At 39.1% G+C, this 7,590-nt stretch overlaps 1 pseudogene; it reads left to right on the top strand.

Moving 5' to 3' along the window:
• Nucleotides 1–6,380: 6,380 nt before the first annotated feature.
• Nucleotides 6,381–7,582, top strand: LOC102754668 (annotated as a pseudogene).
• The last annotated feature ends 8 nt before the right edge of the window (nt 7,583–7,590 follow it).

Genomic DNA, 7,590 nt, shown 5'->3' on the forward strand with positions numbered 1-7,590 from the left:
CCTAGCTCATTTTATGAAGCCAGCATTATTCTAATTCCAAAATCAGATAAAGACACTACAAAGAAATAAAATTATAGGCCAATATTCCTAATGAACATAGATGCTAATGCTCAATAAAATATTATCAAACCTGATCTAGCAATGCATTTAAAAGATCATACATCGTGAACAACTTGGATTTATTCCTGGGATGGATGGTTGGTACAATACTCACAAGCAATAAATGTGATGCACCACATAAACAAAATGAAGGATAAAAACTACATGACCATATCTATAGATACAGAAATGACACTTGATAAAATCCAACATCCATTTATGATAAAAAAAACTTTCAGCAATGGAGAAAAGAGGGACCATACCTCAACTTAATAAAAACCATATATGACAAACCCACAGCCAACATCATACACAAGGGGCAAAACTTAAGATCAGCAACAAGACAGCGATGTCCACCTTCACCATTCTTATTCAACATAGTACTGGAAGTCCTAGCCACAGCAGACAAGAAGAAGAAATAAAATGCATCTAAATTTGGAAGCAAGAACTCTCAATATTTGCAGATGGCTTGATAATGTAAACAGAAAACTCCAAAGATTCCACCAAAAAAAAAATAGAACTGATAAATAAATTCAGTAAAGTGGCAGTACATAAAATCAATATTCAGAAATCAGTTGCATTTTATACACAAATAATGAACTATCAGACGGGAAACTATGAAAACAATCTTATTCACAGTTACTACAAAAAGAATAAAATACCTAGAGATAAATTTAACCAAGGATGTAAAAAACCTGTACTCAGAAATTTATAAGACTCTGAAGAAAGAAATTGAAGAAGATTCAGATAAGTGGAAGCATTTATCATGTTAATGGATGGGAAGAATTAACATCATTAAATATTTATATTACCCAAAGTGATATATAGATTCAATGCAATTCTTACCAAGATATCAACGGCATATTTCATAGAATTAAAACAAATTTTCACAAACTTTATATGGAACCACAAAAGACCCTGAATAGCGACAGTGATCTTGAGAAAAAAGAACAAAGTTTGAGAAATCATGCTATCTGATATAAAACTATACTACAAAGCCACAGCACTCAAAACAGCATGGTACTGGCATATAGAAACTCATATAAGTAAATGGAACATAATGGAGACCCATCTGATCCACAGATAGCAAAACAGCACCAACCCCACCTAAAGCTCTGACATAAACAGACACCTGAGTGATTAAGATTGACAACTGGCAACAGGCAAAGCATGCAAATTGGTTCCTCCTGCTTGCAACCAAGGCTTGTGGAGACAGACACAGCAGAGGAGGGGTAGATCACTAAAGACAGTGACTGACAGTGGTCAGCACCTAAATACCTAATAGGGAGCCCAGAATTTGCATACAGAACAGAAGAATGGGGTGCTAAACCAGCCCACGTGGGGCATTAAAATGCACTGAAGCAAACTAAATTTATTTTATTATTATTTTTATTTGTTGTGCTTATCCACTCATTCTCTTTCTCCCTCCTCTATACTAAACCATGGTCCACTACTCATCCAATTTCTTAATCTTATTTTCTGTGTTTAAGTTCTACCTCTATAGATTCTTCCTCCCTTCTTCTGGGTTGTTTGTTTGTTTTTTGCGCCTTTTGGTTTATTTGTTTGTTTTGTTGTGCTGTCTCCTCATATTCTTTCATTCTTTTTTTCTCTTTTTCTTTTCTTTCTCTTTTCTCACTATCATTTTTGCTCTCCTTTCTCTCTCCTAATTCTCTTTGCTCTGGTGGTTACTTCTATTGGGGTTATAAGTGTCTTGAGTACATTTATGTTCTGTTCCTTTTGTGTTATGTCTTGTGTTGTATTTTATGCTGTTTGGTCAGCACCTTCACAATGGTTGGCATGACAGGGTAGAGAGCAAGCCACATAACCAGACAACCTGAGAGGAGACTCCATCCATGAACAGGACAATAACATTTAAGGACACAACTAATCAAGAGAACCCAAGTATCTCAAGTAGTGGGAATCCCTAGAATATCCAGCCCATAAGAAATGAGAGACTAAACTACTGGGTCCCACAAAACATCTACTACATAGACAAATTCAAGAAATCTGGGAGTCATGGCAGTTTTATACAATACATAGAAACAATCACAAAGTAACAGCAAAAATGGAGAAACAAAGGAAAAACCCCAATCTGAAAGAAAAGGATGATCACCAGAAAAGGAAATAAATCAAATGCAGGCAAGCAATATGTCAGAGAAAGAATTCAGAGTAATGGTTATAAAGGTGCTGAAAAGGTTGGATGAGAAATTCACCAACATTTGTAAGAATCAAGAGGAAATGATGAATGACATAGTGGCAATAAAGAACACATTGAAGGTTTCAACAGTAGACTACAAGAAGCTGAGGACCACATCAGCAAGTTAGAAGACAAGGTAGAAAAACACTCAAGCAGAGCAGCAACTGGAAAAAATATTAAACACCAGGAGGAGAGTCTAAGAGAATATTGGAACAACATGAAATGAAACAACATCTGCTTTATAGGAATACCAGAAAGAGAGGAAGCTGAGCAAGGAAAAGAAAACCTCTTTGAAGAAATAATGACAGAAAACTTCCCTGACTTTGAGAAGGAAAAAGTCATGTGTCTAAGAAGCACACAGAGCTCCAAACAAGATGAACCCAAAAAGACCAACACCAAGATACCTCATAATCAAATTGGCAAATATCAATGGCAAAGTAATAATCATAAAGGCTGCCAGAGAGAGACAGAAAGTTACCTACAAGGGATCTCCCAATAGACTGGCAACTGATTTCTCAACAGAAATACATCAGGCCAGAAGGGACTAGAATGAAGTATACAAAGTGATGCAAAGCAAGGGACTGAATCTAAGAATACTCTATTAAGCAGGGCTATCATTCAAAACTGAAGGGGAAAATAGGAGGTTCACGGACAAATAAGAAAAGCTAAGGGAGTTATTATCACCAAGATATGAATGCAAGAAATGTTAAAGGGACTGATGTAAAAAGAAGAAATAGAAAGGGAAGAAACACAGGCATGAAGAATAAAAATAGCAACAACTGAATTTATATGCATATATGCATAGCCCATGGACCGACAATAGTGCAGGGAAGGCCTGGGCAGGGGGAAGGAGTGGGTGAAGGGGGTCAGTGGGAAGAAAAGGGAAAATCTGTAATATTTTCAACAATAAAGATAAATTGAAATTAAGTTTAAAAAAATGGCAACAACTAAGTACCTATCAATAATAACCTTAAACATAAATGGATTAAATGTTCCGATCAAAAAACATAGGGTAGCTGGATGGATAAGAAGACATGACCCATATATATATATATATATATGCCTTCTACAAGGGACCCACCTCAGAACAAAGGACTCACACAGACTAAAAGTGAAGGGATGGAGGAAATTCAGGCAAATGGAAATGAAAAAAAGCTGAGGTAGCAATACTTATCTGTGACAACACTGACCTCAAAGTTATGGCCATAACAAGAGATAAGGAAGGCTACTTCATAATAATAAAGGGAACAATACAACAAGAGAATATAACTCTGGTAAACATGTATGTAACCAATGCAGGAGCACCCAAATACACACTTCTGGAAGATATTGAGGGAGAGATTGACACCAATACAATCATAGACTTTGAAATGTGGTCTATAGACTACATTTTCAAAGATAGACCACATATTAGGACACAAGCTAAGTCTCTAAAATTTAAGAAGTTTGAAATTATATCAAGCATCTTCTCAGATCACAATGGCATAAAATTACATATAAACTACAATAAAAACCAATCAAACACAAGGAGGATAAGTAGCATGCTATTAAACAATGAATGGTTTAACAAAAAGAGCGAAGAAGAAATAAAAAACATTCTGGGAAAAAAATGAAACACCAAAACAATCCAAAATTTGAGGCACACAATGAAAGCAGTCCTGAGAGAGAAGATCATAGCAGTACAGGCCTACCTCAAAAAAAACAAGAAAAACTGGTGATAAGTTATATAACCCAACAACTTAAAGAACTAGAAAAAGAGCAACAAGAAAAGCCCAGAGTAAGTAGAAAGAAGGAAATAATAAAGATCAGAGTGGAAATAAATTACATTGAGACCCCACCCCCCAAAAAAGAAAAACAATACAAAAGATCAATAGAACCAAGAATGGATGGTTCTTTGAAAGGATAAGCAAAATTGATGAACCTTACTGGAGGCAAAGACCAACAGTATTTAGCATAATTATGCTAGAAGTCTACTGGAAGGATAATGGACTTTGATATTCAGCAGGGCTGAAAATCAGCATAATATTGCCCTGCTATTGGTCTAATAGCTGAAGGCAGTCCCCTAATCTGATAATCCTTTTGTTTACCAAACTTTACCATTGATATGCCTGTTTGAATTCCTAAAGGGCAAATGTGCATTCAAGTAAATAAAAGCTGATGGGTCAGGGGTTTCAGAGAGTCTCTCCGCTAGAGAGAAATGTCTCTGCCTGGCTCCCCCATGCCTTCTAAATTTATATTTCTTGTCTAGTGTATTCATTTGTGCATCAGCCCCTTCTCCAGACCTTGAAACCTAGCCACAAATGGATGCAGCATTTATAGAACCTCTAGCCAGGCTTACCAAGAAACAAAGAGAAAGAGCCCAAATAAACAAAATCAGAAATGAAAGTGGTGAAATAACAACCAACCCCACAGAAATACAAAGGATTGTAAAAGAATACTGCAAACAACTCTACTCAAATGAACTGGACAACCTAGACAAAATGGACATATTCCTAGAAAAATACAATCTTCCAAAACTCAATCAGGAAGAATCAGAAAACCTGAACAGGTCGATAACTATAGATGGAATTGAAGCAGTAATAAAAAAACAAACAACAACATCAAAAGGACAGTGCATGGACCTGCGTGTGGGGAGTGTCTGTATTTGTGAGTGAGAGACAGCTTTACCCCATGGGACTGTTGGGGACTGGTGGACCCAGCTCCCTGGCTGGGCAGCCTCTACTACTGCTGAAATCTCTCACAGAGTGGCTGTCTCTGCCACAGAGACTGCGCCATCTTGAAGGAGAGAGCTGCTGTGATCAGAAGCCCAGCCTTACCTTCAACCAGGGAGACCTTGGATACCTCCCAGAACCCTACAACCACAATGCCCAGGGACCAGCTGCCTCCGCTATGAACCCACGAACACTGAAACTCCAGCCTCCCAGGCCGCAAGTGCCTAAAATTTTGTCTATGGGGTGACAAAGTGGCACCAAATACGCGGATAGGCCCTACACCTTCTCCAGAGGATATAGAAGGAATAGCTGAATCAAATAACACCCACCAGGAATTGGCAAATTAAACACAGCTGGCGAGGCAATCCTTAGAAAGGTCAGAGGTCTCCTGGAGAGAGGTCTAACTCCTCAGATTCATCTGAATGTTTGTTGTTTAGGTATTTGTTGTTTGCATTTTTTGGATTAGTTGTTGTTTGTCATTTGCATTCATCTCAGGGTGTTTGTTGTTTGTATTTTTTGGATTAGCTGTTGGTTTTTTGGAGTTTAATTCCCATATGCATATATTTCCCCCCCCCCTTATTTTTTCTCCTCTTTCTTTTCTCTCTTACATTTTTTTCCTTTTCTCAATATAATTTTTGCACTCTTTTTTCTCCCTAATTCTATTTTTTCTGGTGGTCACCTTTGGGGTTATTGGTATTGTGAATACATTTATGTTTGGTGCCCTATGCATTGTGTCTTGTCATGTTGTATTTTGTGCCTTTAAGTCAACACAGGGGAGGAAGAACTACATAACCAGACACCCTGAGAGGAGCAAAGATGGGGAGACAAAGAAACAGCCCCCATACGAAAGAAAAGGAGGAATCACCGGAAAAGAAAGTAAACGAAATGGAGGCAAGCTATCTGTCAGAGAAAGAATTCAGAGCAATGGTCATAAGGACGCTGAAAAGCATGAAAGACAAATTCAATAATATATGTAAGAACCAAGAAGAAATGAAGAAGAACAAAGAAGAAATGAAAAATGACATTGCTGCAATAAAGAACACAATAGAAAGCATCAACAGTAGACTAGAAGAAGTGGAGCACCACATCAGTGAGCTATAAGACAAGGTATGAAAAAATACCCAAGCAGAGCAGCAACTAGAAAAGAAACTTATAAAACAGGAGGAGAGCCTAAGAGAACTTTGGGACAACATGAAACAAAACAACATCTGCATAACAGGGATCCCAGAAGAAGAGGAAACTGAGAAAGGAATAGAAAACCTGTTTGAAGAAATAATAACAGAAAACTTCCCTGATATTGGGAAGAAGAAAAAACTCACACAAGTCCAAGAAGCACAAACAAGATGAACTCCAAAACTGACACCAAGCCTTTTCCTGTGGGAGCCACCGGGTAGAGAGGAGTGTGGCCTTCTCCTCTCCCCGCCATGGCGTGTGCTCGTCCACTGATATCTGTGTACTCTGAAAAGGGGGAAACATCTGGCAAAAGTGTCACTTTGCCTGCTATGTTCAAGGCTCCCATTTTACCAGATATTGTGAACTTTGTGCCCACCAACTTGCCAAAAAAAAAAAAAAAATAGACAGCCCTATGCTGTCAGTGAATTGGCAGGTCATCAAACCAGTGCCGAGTCCTAGGGTACTGGCAGAGCTTTGGCTCGAATTTCCAGAGTCCCAAGGTAGTGAAACTCATCATTATGTCCAGGCTGCTTTTGGAAATATGTGTTGTGGGGACCGCATGTTTGTACCAACCAAAACCTGGCACTGTTGGCACCGCAGAGTAAACACAACACAGAAACGATATGCCATCTTCTCTGTCCTCGCTGCCTCAGCCTTATCAGCACTGGTCATATCTAAAGGTCACCACATTGAGGAAGTTCCTGAACTTCCTTTGGTGGTTGAAGACAAAGTTGAAGGCTACAAGAAAACCAAGGAGGCTGTATTGCTTCTTAAGAAACTTAAGGCCTGGAATGATATTAAAAAAGGTCTATGCCTCTCAGCGAATGAGGGCTGGCAAGGGCAAAATGAGAAACCGTCCTCCTATCCAGCGCAGAGGACCTTGTATCATCTATAATGAGGACAACGGTATCATCAAAGCCATCAGAAACATCCCTGGAATCACTCTGCTTAATGTAAGCAAACTGAACATTCTGGAACTTGCTCCTGGAAGGCATGTGGGCCATTTCTGCATTTGGACTGAAAGTGCTTTCCGCAAGTTAGATGAACTGCATGGCACTTGGCGTAGAGCTGCCTCCCTCAAGAGTAACTACAACCTTCCCATGCACAAGATGCTCAATACAGACCTTAGCAGAATCTTGAAAATCCCAGAGATCCAAAGAGCCCTCCGAGCACCACGCAAGAAGATTCACCGCAGAGTCCTGAAGAAGAATCCACTGAAAACCTGAGAATCTTGTTGAAGCTAAACCCATATGCAAAGGCCATGGGCTGGAACACGATTCTTCGTCAGTCCAAGAGCCACCAGCTTCGGGTGGGTAAAGCAGCAGCAGCACTAGAAGCCAAATCAGATGAGAAGGGGGTTCCAGGCAAGAAGCCTATAGTAGGGAAGAAAAGAAAGAAAGCTGTTGGCCT

The sequence above is a fragment of the Myotis davidii genome, unplaced genomic scaffold (genome assembly GCF_000327345.1).
Source record: "Myotis davidii unplaced genomic scaffold, ASM32734v1 scaffold1567, whole genome shotgun sequence".
NCBI classification, from domain to species: domain Eukaryota; kingdom Metazoa; phylum Chordata; class Mammalia; order Chiroptera; family Vespertilionidae; genus Myotis; species Myotis davidii.